This window comes from Columba livia, chromosome 3 (genome assembly GCF_036013475.1).
Source record: "Columba livia isolate bColLiv1 breed racing homer chromosome 3, bColLiv1.pat.W.v2, whole genome shotgun sequence".
In the NCBI taxonomy this organism is placed as follows: domain Eukaryota; kingdom Metazoa; phylum Chordata; class Aves; order Columbiformes; family Columbidae; genus Columba; species Columba livia.
The window spans coordinates 2775259-2789563 of NC_088604.1; the positions used below are offsets into that span (position 1 = coordinate 2775259).

At 50.6% G+C, this 14305-nt stretch overlaps 1 long non-coding RNA gene across 3 annotated transcripts; it reads right to left on the reverse strand.

The window, feature by feature from the left end:
- Window positions 1–2143: 2143 nt before the first annotated feature.
- LOC135578960 (uncharacterized) lies at window positions 2144–5598 on the reverse strand. Of its 3 annotated transcripts, none has more exons than XR_010471068.1 (4): window positions 5236–5537; window positions 4559–4770; window positions 2502–4251; window positions 2144–2277 (listed from the first exon to the last, which is right to left on the reverse strand). It is a non-coding gene; the product is annotated as an uncharacterized LOC135578960 (long non-coding RNA). The 3 variants fall into 3 exon arrangements; XR_010471069.1 differs by lacking the exon at window positions 2144–2277 and having other exon boundaries at window positions 2598–4251; window positions 5236–5385; window positions 5498–5598; XR_010471067.1 differs by lacking the exon at window positions 2144–2277 and having other exon boundaries at window positions 2598–4251; window positions 5236–5587.
- Window positions 5599–14305: the final 8707 nt, after the last annotated feature.

The following is a 14305-nucleotide window of genomic DNA, read 5'->3' on the forward strand; positions in this document are numbered from 1 at the left end:
GTATCATGTCACCGCTAAACCTTTGGATGAGGGTCCAGAGAGTTTCTGAGCGCCCTGTGCCTCTTGAGCTCCTCTTACCAAACTCTTGCCCCCCAGCCCTTGTTGAGGAGGTCAGGATCTGCCCCTCCAATGAGGCCACCTATGGGAATCCCTCTTCCTTACTCATCCTCTGGTGTATGGGACGTTTTGCTTCAACCCCATTCCCACCTTGGGACTCAACCCTGGATCCCTTTCCCCTGTGTGCAGCGTTTTTTTGTCTTGGCTGCAGAGCAAAGCATTCCAACAGTGCTATAGGTACCGAGATACCATAGTAGCATCACCTCCTCGCAATCTCAGCACGACTTGGGGACCGTATGCACACACAACTGTGCGAGTGCCGTGGTAACGGCGCATCCTCCATCATCACCAGCATGGCTTCTGATTGGAATTAATCTCCATACCGGTCCGATTCTGGGTGATGGGAAAAATAGCTTTTGAGGGGTTGCTTTGAGGTGTCTTGATAGGAGAAGCAGGATGACCTGAGTGTGTGTAGGAGCATCATCAAAGCACCGTCCCCGTGCCCCGGGGCGCCGTGTTCGGTTTCCCGATTTGACCCCTTAATTTCCAGCAGTGTTGTCACTGAAATCCCTGTTTGTGGGCTCACTGTACAGTCTAAATGTAGAGTGTTTGAGCTGATTTGTGACTCTGTTGCTGGGGAAGGTGAGGAAGAGGGAGGTCAGGGAATGACATGAGTCCCATGTCATTGAGGCTTGTTTGAGCTTTGGAGCCGGTGGAGTGATGCACGGAGATGACGGTGCCGTCAGTCCTTCTCAGTCCTTTTTATAGTCTAAGCAATTTAACCTAGTTCGTTGCTTAGCCAAGACATTAAGAAAGGATTTTCCCCTTGAATCCTGATTAGATTTCCCAATAAAATGCCCATTTTGACTGCTGCTGCTAGGAGATATGTTGGTTTGTGGTTTGAGGAGGCATATGGCACAAAAATAAACCAAAAGAAGGAGCTGGACGCTGTGGGGATGTGGAGGAAAAGACCTTTCTGCATGGAGACCATCATCCTTCATGGGTCTGTGTGAACAGCAGAGCTGGATGGGGCTGGGACACAATGGGGAGCTGGAAAATGAGGGAAATGGAGGAATTTCCCACATCTTCCTTTCCGCCAGAGCATCTCGAATCAAACCAGTGCTGCAGTGGTGAGCGGTTCGGCCAGAGGGTGGGCGTGGAGATAGACGAACGGCACGAAATTGCAGATTGAAGGACCTGCGCACCCCGCTTGTCTGCTCCATCCATCCCTTTCCTCTCCCTACATCTTTGGTACCTGAGGGTCCCTCTCCCTGCATCTTCAGTACCTGAGGGTCCCTCGCCCTGTATCTTTGGTACCCAAGGGTCCATCTCTCCACATCTCTGGTACTCGAGGGTTCCTCTCCCCACATCTTTGGTACCCGAGGTTCCCTCTCCCTGCATCTTTGGTACCCAAGGGTCCATCTCTCTGCATCTCTGGTACTCGAGGGTCCCTCTCCCCACATCTTTGGTACCCAAGGGTCCCTCTCCCCGCATCTCTGGTACCCGAGGGTCCCTCTCCCCGACCTCACCGTCCCCTCCCAGCGCGACCTTGCGGCTGGACGCCTGAAGGTTATTCGGGGGCATCGCCGTGTTGGTCAGACATTGGCACAAGCTGCTTAATTCTCCCTCTATAATCCATGCGGGGATGGAGCCCGCTGGTTTTTAGCCGTTCTGTTTACGTCGGGCTGCGGGCGGAGGGAGGAAGGAGGGGACGGACAGTGGGGGAGAGCTGACGTGCTTGGAATAAAATCGCACCACCTCCTCCTCCATCCCTTCGCGGAAAAAAACCCAAGCGCATCTGTCCACCCCCCCCGAACCATTTCCCAACCCCAAGGTGTCCACCCAGAAGAGGAGGGGCTGTGCTGCGGCTCATCTCAAGGGGCCAAAGGTCTTTGAGAAACCCCTGGCCTGATTTATGCGAGGCATCGCAATATTTCTTGGGATTAATATTAATAAGAGCATCCTGCCCCCTCCTCTCCATCCCCCTGTGCTGAGCCTTGAGTTGGGTACCAGGCCTCCCGCCTTGGGGTGCGAGGTGATGGTGTCTCTTCATCCTGGCCGTTTCGCAAGCATTAAATGGGTTGTTTATTTATTTGGGGGTCATTTAGATCTCGTTTCTCCCTCCTGTGCCGCAGCTTGTTAATGGAAAAGCCATTTCGCCAGCTGTCCTGGCACTGCAGAGGGATGCTCGGCACATAGTGCGGCTGGGCAGGGATCTGCCTGTGGGGATGGAGGCGATCCCAAATAGGAGACGATCCCAAATAGAAGGTACCCCAAATCTCTATTTTTTCCCCCCTTTTATTCATTAAACAGGAACCCTCTGGCAGTTCGGACTCTCCTGGATGTCTGGATGCAGAGGCACCCACCCAGGGTTGAGCAGGCAACAGCGGGTTGCCAAATTGAAAGGCTGAGGTTTTTATTTTGGGGTGGATTTTCATATTCACCTGGCGCTGGGTGCGGGTCCTTCGGAGGGGTCCTGCCTCCGCTGCCGTAAAGAGATGGGCGAGAAACCTCCACGAACAAAGGAGAGGATGCAGGAACCCGCAGTGAAAGAGCTTTATTGGCGACGGCGCGACCCGCCGACGGGCTCCTTGCGGCATCCGCACTGAACGGGGAGGGCTGCCCCAAAATACCTGCAGCGCCCCGGGGATGGGGTGCAAAGAGGTGTCCCAGTGACCCCGATGCTGTCGATGCTCCCAGAGGCGAGGGGCTGCAAAAAGAGATGGATCGCCCCCGGCACCATCATCAAAGGGTTGGAAACCATCCCCTTCAGTAAGGCCCTTCCTTGCCCAGTGCAAAGCACCTACTGGGAGCACTGGGCTGACCGCGGGGATGGAGGGATGCGGGCAGGTTGGGCTCCAGCTGCAAAGAGAAGGGAAGGGAGAGAAGGATGGAGAAGGGCAGGGAGGCGAAGGGCCGCAGCGGGTGATGGGCTCCCAGGCACCCTTCTGGCTAAAAAGGTGGGGAGAAAGCAAAAAATAAAATAAAATAGAAATGAAAGTGTGATAAAAGAGGGGGGAAATAGAGCAGTGGGGTGGAAAACCACCCGCTGCGGGCGGCTCTGCGAGGGCACCCGCTCGTTAGGCCGCAGGGTCTCGACATCGCCCCGTCACCCTCCCCTCCCGCTGCCTCCGGCTGCCAGGTTTTTGAATTTGATTTTATTTTCTGCATAATTCAGGTGCTGTTTTCCCCCCTTTCCACCCCCTCCTTTCCTTCAGCTCCTTGCACACACGCCGGGGCTGTGTTAGGGGTATAATGAGGCAGCCGATGGGTAATTGGGATCTTTTGTAGGGAGGATGTATGGCCGGGGCAGCTGCTGGGGGGGCAGCTGGGGGACACACACGCACATACACACACAGCATTACCATACAAAGGGAACAAATGACATGTTTATCCCTCCAAGAGATTTACGCCCGGCCTCGCCCTGCAGACACAGCGCTCCCCCCAGCCGGCGTTTTGGATTTAAATTATAAGGATTAAAGGGGAGGGAGGGGAAAAGATGCACAAACAGCGACTGGGAAAAATAATAATGATGCTTTTAAAAAATAAAGTGGGGGGGGAAATAAGCAGCTTTGCCTCAGCCTCCCCATCCCACCAGGGGAGCAGCGTGAGCCCCGGTGACCCCAAGACCTGCGCTTGCTTTTGAGCGGGGGAAAACCCTTCGCTCTGCGGAGAAAAGGAGAGGAAAATATAATAAAATAGAATAAAGTAAAATAAAGTAAAAATAAAATAAAATATTATAAAATAAAATAAAATAAAGTAAAATAAAATAAAATAAAGCCAAAGCACAAAGCGGAGGCAAAGGGGGAAGAAGCAGCCGCGGCCCCCCCGGGGCCCACCCGCGAGTGACAGCTCCAGATTTCATTCCCCGCGTGTCTATGCGCGCAGGGACCCCCCCCTTTTCCCGGGGACCCCCCCCCCCCCCAAAAAAAAAAAAAGATGCTGCCTTCCCCAAATCGCGCTGCTCCCCCATCCTTCTCTCCCCCCCCCTTCATCCTTCCGCTGCGGGTACCACTTGCGCGGGTCCGCAGCGCCGCCTGGGCGCCCCGCGGCCGGGCTCGGGGAGGGGCTGGGTTGCGGGGGGGGGTTCCGCGGGTGCGGAGATGCTGGTCAGCCTCGTTCTTGGCATTCACCGCGTGCCTTAATTGTATGGACATTTAAATCAAGGTCCGCTGTGAACACGGAGAGAGGGGCCTTTCCTCGGGAGGGAAAAAATGGATATAAAATAAGAAGGGGAAATTATTAAAAGAAAGGAAAAGGAGGGGAGGAAGAGGGGAGGTGGGAGAGGGGGCCGCGCTGCCCACCGCCCCCGCGGAGCCCTGTCTTTGTTCTCCGCGCCCCGCGGAGGGCTCGGCGCGCCCTTCCCGATGGAGGGGAGGGGGTGGGGGATAAAATCCAACCCCGACAAAATACAAAATAATAATAAAAGAATATATCTATGTAATAAAAAGAACGAGGTGGCCCCCGGGCGGGGGCCGGGGCGGCGGGGGGGCCGCGTTACCTGCCCTCCGTCTCCGCCGCCGCTGCCCGTTCTCTGCCGCCTTCCCCGAGCCCCGCCGCGCTGCTATAAACGGGGGGGGGGGGTCTGGAGGAAGCGCAATAAACCTTCCCCCGTTCGCCTGCTGCAGTCAATCCTTTCGCTCGGATCCCAAGTGGTGCAAAAAAAAAAAAGGGGAAAAAAAAAGGGAAAAAAAAAAGAGGAGAGGGGCCCATCTGGCTTCTCATCAGCTTTGTCAAGTCTTGCATACGCTAAAATGCTAATGACCTAGATAGCTCATGCAAAATGCAGCAGAGAGGGAGAGGGAGGGAGCAGCGAGGGAGGAGGGAGGAGGGAGGGAGGGGGAAAGGCAAAGGGAGGGGGGAGAGCCCGGGTGCATCGCCCCCCATCCCCATCATCCCCCCCATCGCACCCCATCCCATCCCCTACTGCCCAACGCGCCTTGGTAGGTACGAGCTGGCTTTGATTTGAAAGGTCACCCGGGTACGGTGCGGGGCGGGGGGGGGGACACAGAGGGATAAACCACCCTGGCTTCATCCTTCATCCCCCCCCCCCCCCGCCCCAACACGCCAAAGGGGGAAAAAGCAGCCCCCATTCCATCCCCGCTCCAATGAAGGGTGCTCAATCTCCCGCCCCCAACCCCAAACCGCCCCCCAAAATAAGAGGAGCGAAGGAAATACCCCCTGCAGCAGCCCCGCCGTGGTCCCTCCGTCCGGCAGCCGGTGCAGCAGCGCGGCCAGGCGCGTAATCCCGCGGAAGATGCTTGTGGGGGGGAAGCGCCGCCCCCCACCCCACCACCGCGCTATGCGGAGGAGAGGTGAAAATTCTATCTATACATATATAGATAGATATGAAAAAAAAAAAAAAATATATATATATATATAAAGGAAAAGGGAGGATAAACGTGGCGCGGAGGGAGCGCGCAGCGCGGAGAGAGAGGACCTGTCAGCGGCGCCTTCTCATTTCTCATTAGCCAGCCCTAATCTTGCTCGCTGTCCTCCTTCGCTGATGTTGATCCACTTTCCCTCCCTCCTCCCCCAGCACCCACCCCCCCCCCTTTCCCCTCACACCCCCCTCCCCGTAAAGGATTATTCAGCCAAAAAAAACCCATGAAATCACAGCTGCTGACTCCGTGCGCCGCAAACGAGGCGGCTGCAGCCCCGCGCCCCCCGGCCCCGCACCCGCGGAGATGCTGCGGGTGTTGTCCGCAGAAATGCTGCTTTTTAAAACAAGGAGCAAGGAAAGAGCCTCCGGCCCTGCCCAGCTCCCCCCCGCACCCTCCATCCACTGGGAAATGGGGAAAGATGGGGGGGGAGAGTCAAAGGAAAACCCCTGCGCCCCCCCCGCCCTGAACCGATACCCCCATCGCAGATGCTGCAGAGCTGGGCGCAGCTTTGCAAAATAAAATAAAAAAAATAGTTAAAAAAATAGAATAAAGCACCAATTTTGCATGAGGTTTTGCCTCCCCCCCCCAGCCCCAACCCCGCTGCTGGTTTCATGGCTACGCTACTGTAATTATGAATTATTCTCCTTGCGACTCGTGCGTGTGGATGTGTGCGGGGGGCTGGTTTGCGGCTGACATCACTGCAGTGGTGGAGCTGACAGCTCCCCGGGCTGCGCTGGCTCTTCAGCTCTTCTTTTTGATCCTTTTTTTTTGTGTGTTTTTTGCAGCCTCTCTGCTGATAATTCTGAGGGAAAGGAGGCGGGGGGGGATAATAATAATAATAATAATAATAAAAATCCCCAACAAACCCGCTGTGTGTTGCTGCGTTCAAGGTGAATTTCAAGGAGAAGAGTGGGCTTTTTATGGGAAGCTCCTGATGCATGCTGGTGATAGGAAATGCACACTACGCCTATCTATACATCTATATGAAGGGATATCTATATATTCCCAGCATCACCGGTCCTTACTGAGCGTCCTGTTAGACCCTGTAACCTTGCACAGCATAACCCAGGCGGGAAACCCTTTATTTTGTACCAAGGGCATGTGCCCGCTGCTGGGATCCCTTTGCACGAGCCACCGTTGAGATCATTACAGCGACTCACCGCATCGCACGTATATTCCTTCCCATCGCATGAAGACAAATGCACGCTTCACTTCTTTCTTATTTTTTTCTCTTATTTTTTCTCTTATTATTTCTCTGTCAAGGCCTTGAAGTTGCTGAGAAAATAGTGCGTGAAATGTGAGCACAATTCATACCCGAGCACAGACTGTGTGTGTAATGACAAGCAGAAGCATCCGGCTCCGAATAAGCACAAGAGACCTGTGCACATTGGGCCCCCCCCAGCTCAAAATCTTCATTCGAAGGGAGCCGCGGCCCTTTCTTTTAGTAACTGTAGTACCATTTACTTTGCATTGAGTTAACGACATTTCATCCGATGCACCGAATCGGAGGAGTTTTCAAGGAAATAGTGGCAATCAGGTGTTGAAAATTGTTCAGGAGACTCACCAGCCCAGGTGAAAAATCTCCCTATGTGCCCTTTATAATGCCACCCCTCGAATAAAAACAACCCCGAACCACGATACAATATTATTTGCTTAAAAAAAGCAGCAAGCCCTATTTACCCTGAATGAGCAACTTCTCGTCTACCTCCTTTAAACTGTTTGCAATTCAAATACGAAGCCGCGGAGCAGAGATTTTAAAGGTCTCGCTGCCAGAACAGCCCCAGCATCCCTCTGAGACCCCCGCGCTCAAACCGCAGCTGGAGCCACCAGCGTCGGCCCCGGCTCCGCGAGCGGCTGCGCCATGGGGACCATGCCATGGGGACCGTGACATGGGGACCGCGCCATGGGGACTGCGCCGGGTCTGCGGCATCGCCTTATTCATCTCCTCCTCGGTTTTCTGCCTCAGAGATTTATCCAGAGCCGTTTTACCTAAAAGTAAGTTGGTTGAGAGGTGCGAAGTTGTCATTTTGGTGCCCGTCCAAATTTCCTGCTGTATATGTATATTGCTTTTTAATAAGCAGCAATCTCTCTATATCACCTTCTTCTGGTGGATCCCAAAGCGTTTTGGGAATCTGCATGAGCGCCAAGTGGCAATCTGAAGGGATTAAACGCAATTCCCCATTTTCATGAGTGGGGAAACTGAGGCTCAGGGGCCTTGGGGACATTTTGCTGCCCGTCCCACATGGCTTAGGATGGTAGCAAGATGCCCACTGAGTCAAACCGAGGAGATGAAGCTGCTGCTGCAAACCATGGGGGTGAATGGAGATGCAAACCCAGGCCTGGGCTGGGAAAGACGTCTTTGCAAAATGGACACGGGGATTTTCAGCCTGAATTACAAACCTGTACCAGATTAATGCTCAAACGGGTCTTTTAGGGCCTTTTCCAGTTCACACTCTTGCCTGTTCCCCACGACGTTTACCGGAGGGTGTTTAAAACCCGCTCCAACCCGCTCGGAAATACATTACGCTCCCTTAAAAACATAAATCCTCAGGCTTAACCGATGATCCATTCCCTCCCCCTGCACTGTTAGCACATTAAGAAATTAAACGATAAAACTCCTAAAGATCCGATTGACCAGAATCGCGCCGCTCCATATGGCACGGCATATGTGTCCGGGATGCGTGCTCAGGGATGGGAAAAGGGTTTCGAGGCAAATTTAGATTAATTTAGAGTTGTTTTCCTTTCTTTTATCTTTTTTCCCCCATGACATTTCACTTCTCTGCTCCACCTCCAGAGGAAAAACTGTAGAGGTGATGTATGACCCTAAATAAAGACGCAGAGCTTTGCTTTGCTGGGGGAGGTCAGGTGAGGCTCTTTAACGCTTTGCGGGATGGCACCTGGAAGATGATGGGCTTAAGAAAACCACCCCAAACCCCAAAGCTCCATCCCTACAATCAGCTTAATGACAACAGAGGTGACGCTGGGGAAATGGTTCCCTGTGGGTGGGTGCTGAGCACCCGGATCATGGTGGAGAGAAGTCCCTTTTGCCGCCCTCCCCTCTCCACGATAAATCATGTTGCAGCAAACAAAAGGCTCTGGGACTCGCTGGGAGCTTTCCCTGAGCAACAGTGGGTTTATGAAAGACTTTTTCATGGCTTTGGTGAAATTTAAACCTCCTTTTTTATCTTGTTTTCTGGGTCTCACCTGAATTTCTGGGTGCTGGGGGTGAAGACAACGGAGCCGGCAGCACCTCGCCGGGTTCAGCCCCATGTCCGATGGACAGAGCCCGCATCGAGAAACTTTAAACACGGCCTAAAACCAGCTTAAAGGGGATATAAATGAAGGAAGGGATTAACCCCCCTCGCCCCCCAACCAGGAGCAACAAATCCCATTAACTCCCCATCCCTGGGAGGGGAAACTCCGCAGATGCGGGTCCCCAAAATAGCGACCTGCCGCGTTTATTTAGTTGGTTATTTTACATAAAAATGCCAGCCTGTGGCAATGTCTCTGTATTGAGAATTCGCATGTATTTCTTCTTGTGGGAAGCATCGGCATCGCTGCGAACCAGCCCGCCCGCCTTGTTCTGGTGCATTGGCTGCTCACCTCCTAAATAGTTAATTCCTGGAGGCTGCGAGAAGGTTAAATATATATCGGGATCAGGCGCAGTCACCTATAGCTGCCCTTCCTGCAGCATTTCCCGGGGTTACATAGAGAATCTGGAGCCAAATCCAGCAAGAAGGGGATGAAAAATCTCTCTCTGCCCAAACAAACCCGGCTTGCTCCCAGGTTGTAATTTGCTTTAAACCAGGCGAATTACTCACCGAGGCGATAGGTAGGAATTGCACAAAATATATTGGGGGGGGGGCAAAGAAGCTGTGAGAGACAACAGCAGAAGAAAAACTCTGTTATCTATGGTAACAGTCTGGAGACTGATTTATACAGCGTATAAATAGAGCGGGAGAAGCTTTCTTGAATGTGAAGGGAGAGTTGGTTTTATTGTCGCTCGCAGGTTCGGCTTAATATGAATATTTCCCATTGAGGTGGCAGCTCCTGCTCCATATTGCTTTGATTTCTATAGGAAATGGGCCCACAATTTGTTCCCTTGACACCACGCTGTTTGCAACCATAGGATGCGATCCCAGTGGTCCCCCCTTCCCCACGTAGCCATTTCATCTTAATTACCCCCCTAGAACAGCCCCCCAATATTATTGCTTTGTTTACTACGGGGTTGTGTGGAGGGTGGAAGCTGATGGAGTAGATCCCTAATCCAAGTATTTATTCCCTTTCAGAGTTTTAATGATATTATTTCATCTACTGGCTGCAGAGGGAAAAAACCACAAACCTCATCCCAAGTCTCTTGATTTATTCCTGAGTAAAGGGGGGAAAATATCATCTGAAGGTCTCCAAGCTAAGGGTTTAAAATAATGCATCGCATTTAAGTAAATTATATCAAAGTAAGCACAGAGAAAAAAGATGTAATGCTGGGCTGGAGCCTTGTTAAGCATTTTGAGTAACATAATGTATATTATAGATAACAAAATGTGGGGTAACGTGAGATTTCAGGGCTCGTCTCAAATATACCTGGGCTTTGTGTTTGGGAGACGCGAACCCCATTGCCCCCTTTGTCCCCTACACTTTTTGTGCCATTTTCTGAGCATTCGCAAAGCCGATTACAACCGAAAACTCGCCTCCCCTTGCTGGAATTTGCTATTTATTTTCCAAGCTGCTCCGCCGCGGCGGCCTTGAAATCCCACAGCTCCAGCTCGACGGTGACATCTCGCCGCGTATACATTATCTAGGCTCCCATTGTTCTATAGGTCAGCCTGGGAGCCCCTGAATCAGGTAAAAAGCACTTTCCGAGACCCTTTTGTGCCGTACGCCGCAATATAAATGTCTGCCTAGTGTTTCCCATCCGCAGATTCCGCTGGCGTTGAGCAGATGGTTCAGGTAGCGGATTTAAATCTGTCCTAGCCAGTCCTGACCTATATCGCAGGATGAATGCCAGGCATACCTTTGCTTTCCCTTATGTCAATCCTATATCTTTGGATTATTTTTTTTAGCCCGCATCAGCTGTCAAAAAGAAAAAGAAAGCGATACCTTCATGACTGATATTTCCACAAGTAAATATTTTTTATGTATATACAGCCAGTATGAAATGATTTTTAATGAATTATCTGTGAGTGGAAACAGTTCTGTAAATCAGCAAGGCTGCAGGCAATTTTTACCATATGTCGGCTTGCATTTGTATCACAGAAATTTGCTTTATGTGAGGACGAGGTATCTGCTTTCCTGTCGTTGCTTATGTGCTAGAATTAGGAGCTACATAACTCAGTGCATTTAAGCAAGAATATTGTCGGCTTTTATTGGACTATTATTAATGCAAAGGCAAATGTTTCCTATACTGCACACCCGGAGAGCGAGGCAGGCAATGAGAGCAGCACGTTTGCAGGTAGAAGCCGAACGATATTAAAAGTCCCCTTTTTTCCCTCATTAAGCTCCCTTCAAACCTTTCTCCAGGAGGTTTCTTAGAGTAAATCAGCAATTTGCACGGCAAAAAAACCATAAAAAATCTGCAAAATATAAGCTGCGCTCTGCACACATCCATCCCTTCCCCCTCCGTAAAATAACATCTGAATTCCTAATGGCAATAGGGATGAATTACTTAATGTATGGAGGGGGTGCTTGGGGTAGAAACACACTCCAGAATAACACTAAGCTTTATCACAGCTCTATTTACCCCTAGAAGTGTAAAAGCTCGTCGTGCACAACAGAAGGCAGAACATGAAATGAGAAATTGCCGCCGTGATACCCTGCAAAACACAGGTTAAAACTTTGGAATGATCCAGGTTAGGGATAGATCACTTTCCTAAATTCAAGGTGAAAAGTAACTGATGGGAGGGAGGGGGAGAAAAAAACCACAAAACCAACCCAAAATTGCTATGGAAATCTCTTACTCCTGCTTTATTCCTGAACTCGGGGGATTTTATTCCTGAGCCGAGGAAATGTTTCGGTTGTATTTTGAAAATGTCGCCGCTGTAAAGATCTAAAAACTGCCAGATTCTCCATCTTTTGGGCTAAATGGGAGGGTGGGATGCTGGGAGGGAGGAGAAGCCTCTGGTAACCGTGGTCCTGGCTCCGCTGCACCCTGAACAAAGAGACGTTGCCCCTATTTATATACGGGTCCTGTATATTGAGCGATTTGACTTCAATGGGAACAGGATGCTTTCCATTCACCCACGGGGATATTTCTGATATTTCTGGCGATGCTGCCTCAGGCGAGGGAGAAAGGTTGAAAATATAGGTATATTTTTTTTTGTGAGAAAATAAAAATAATAAAAAATAGTTTAAAAATCCCAATTCTTCCCCCTCTGCCCTCATTTTCATCCCCTCCCCTCTCCCTCCCCCATGGATGCAGCCATGAGACACAAGACGACGGTGATATAATAACGTAATGCTTCGACGAAAAATGTCACAACCATTTGTCACCAAATGCCCCGTGTACCCAGATGAAGCAAACAGTACGAGACTGACAGGGCTGATGAAAAACAGCACTTAAGCTCATTTTTTTGTCTGCGAAACTCCGTTGTGCACTATGCAAATATGATTGCGAAAGTGGGACGTTAACACTTCAACGCTAGTTAACTTTCGGAGATGATGCTCGGAGCAATCAACATAAACTTAGCATACAGTAACTTAAATAACAGAAATGTTTGGCCGCTTGGCGCTGACGTTTGGCTCCAGCCGGTGTAACGCCACGTGATGGATTGCGCCGTGCCTGCGAGCAAATTAAAAATACATTGCTCCAGATCACTCGTGGCAGTAGTGAAGAGGAACTGGTTTTAAACCGGAATAACAATAATAGCAATTATATACCAATCTGGCCTCAATCATCTCGCCCTGCCAGCCGTTATTGATTATTAAAAGGATAATATTTGCACGAGCCCGCCTTAGACCGCATCCCTCATCCCGATGGCTCCTGCGACAGCACACGGCAAGAACCAACCGGCTCCTGATGAATTCGTGGTCCGGTGGCAGGTGCTTCCCAGCTCTTAAATTTATAAAGTTCCTCAACAGGCTGTTTTTTTCCCTAAATATCCGGTTCCTAACTCCGTGTGGTCACATGAGAATCACAGCTTTCCTTTCCTTTCCTTTCCTTTCCTTTCCTTTCCTTTCCTTTCCTTTCCTTTCCTTTCCTTTCCTTTCCTTTCCTTTCCTTTCCTTTCCTTTCCTTTCCTTTCCTTTCCTTTCCTTTCCTTTCCTTTCCTTTCCTTTCCTTTCCTTTCCTTTCCTTTCCTTTCCTTTCCTTTCCTTTCCTTTCCTTTCCTTTCCTTTCCTTTCCTTTCCTTTCCTTTCCTTTCCTTTCCTTCCCTTCCCTTCCCTTCCCTTCCCTTCCCTTCCCTTCCCTTCCCTTCCCTTCCCTTCCCTTCCCTTCCCTTCCCTTCCCTTCCCTTCCCTTCCCTTCCCTTCCCTTCCCTTCCCTTCCCTTCCCTTCCCTTCCCTTCCCTTCCCTTCCCTTCCCTTCCCTTCCCTTCCCTTCCCTTCCCTTCCCTTCCCTTCCCTTCCCTTCCCTTCCCTTCCCTTCCCTTCCCTTCCCTTCCCTTCCCTTCCCTTCCCTTCCCTTCCCTTCCCTTCCCTTCCCTTCCCTTCCCCAATGGGGCTAAAAAGACCTGGGAAAATAAGATTTAGGGTGCAAGGTGGGGAAAGAAAAAAAACAAAACCAACCGAACAAAACCCAACCCTGTGCTGCAGTTGAACCCAAGGAGAAAAGTTGAAGCTGAATTATTGATTGGGATGCTAACAAATCCAGAGCGTGGGGAGAGGAGGGAGCCTGGATGGCCAGGACTGGAAGGATGCCTGCTCAGATACGGCAAAATCCACTCCCTGGCTTAGGTCTTCCCAAGGCTTCTTCAAAAATGTTAATTAAGACTCGCACGCTGGGTAAAGTGCAGAAAATTAGCTCTATTTTGCATATGTAGAATTGAAACGTGGAGAGAAGCACTTTAATGAGGGTGGCCCAGGGAGCCCACCAAGAACTGAAGCCCGCTTTCATGGTCCGAGTCCTCCTCGTTGACCGTGCTTCGTCTGGTCTTTTCCTTAATCAATCCACCAGTGATTCTATCTAGTTGGTTAATGAAATGCAACAATTCATAGCAAATATTGTAGCTTGGGGGAACAAATGGCACCTTTTCCAAAATTCAGGAGACATGCCAACAGGTGCAGGGACCGGAGAGAAGAGCAGAGCATCAGGATACCATGGGAGCTCTGGAAAAGAAAACCCTTGTATCCAAGGAGAAGTTTTCCTTCTTGTCTTGAGGGATGGTTGGCTACAGAAATGGACCAAAGTGCAGGGTTTTCCCCCTTTTTCAGACTATGGCTGGCATTTTATGGGTGGAGAAACCAAGAAGGACCCTGCTAGATTTGGTGGATGAGCTCTCAGTTTACACCAGACCTGTGGAGCACAGGCTAGGTGACACCATCACACCAGAGAGCAGAGAAATCCATAGCTAGAGCCTTCTGCTCTTTAATAGGGGGGTAGAGCAAGGCTTACAGATCACCCAGGTCTCTCTGCTCATGGTGGGTTGGGATTCGCTTCTTCCAAACTTCAACTATTCTGCTGCTCAGTGCCAAGACCCGCTTTGGGGTGTCTATGAAGCCAACAGCAATTTGGGAGCACCAAGGAATGTCTGAGATTGCACATGCACCCCATGGTCACAGTTACCGCCCTCCAAAAACATGGCCTCATGGCCAAGGAATGAGGAAAGAGCATGGGTTTATTTATTAGTAAATGCATAGATAATTCTACAGTTTATCCCAAAAGGTCTCCGTATCTGCTGTGGTCCTGTGCAGGGTGAATCAGAATCATA